We start from the raw sequence: 580 nt of genomic DNA on the forward strand, positions 1-580 counted from the left end.
TCGCAATGGCATAATAATAGCGGTAACGTTAAACTTTATTGAAAGAGAAATTGTACAAATGCGAAGAAAAATTCACGTATCAAAAGTTAAAAAAAAAATGGTTGTCCTAACAAAATTAATTTCAGTAAATATCCCCGACGATGTTCCATACATTTGATTTGGAAAGGTAAAGCGTGCGCTTTTCATTACTATTGTAGAGAGACGTATAAAGAATTTCATTGTATGAGCTATGTTTTTCTTTTCCTGTTAAAAAAAAACCTTAAGCTTACTGTTTAAATGGCTTGCTTGTTTCGCTGAATTTTTAAAGTTTTCAATTAAATTTGTATAGACGCGTGCATGGGAAAAGTAGTTTTTGCTTGTCACAGCTGTAAAATTATTTTATAATTTCATTGAGAATTGCAGAAAATTTTAAATGAAGTGCCCTTAGCGTGAAACATTCTAGTATCTTCTCACCCTTAGACAACATAATCGTTCACTAAATTAATGAATGAATGATCAGTTTGAGCTTTGACACTGTGTGCACTCAAGTAAGATCCTTAGAAAGCTTTTAGAAGCTTTTCACGCGGTATATGTTTTGGAC

Source organism: Rhagoletis pomonella, unplaced genomic scaffold, assembly GCF_013731165.1.
Source record: "Rhagoletis pomonella isolate Grant_MI unplaced genomic scaffold, Rhpom_1.0 Rhpom_scaffold_00013, whole genome shotgun sequence".
Classification (NCBI taxonomy): domain Eukaryota; kingdom Metazoa; phylum Arthropoda; class Insecta; order Diptera; family Tephritidae; genus Rhagoletis; species Rhagoletis pomonella.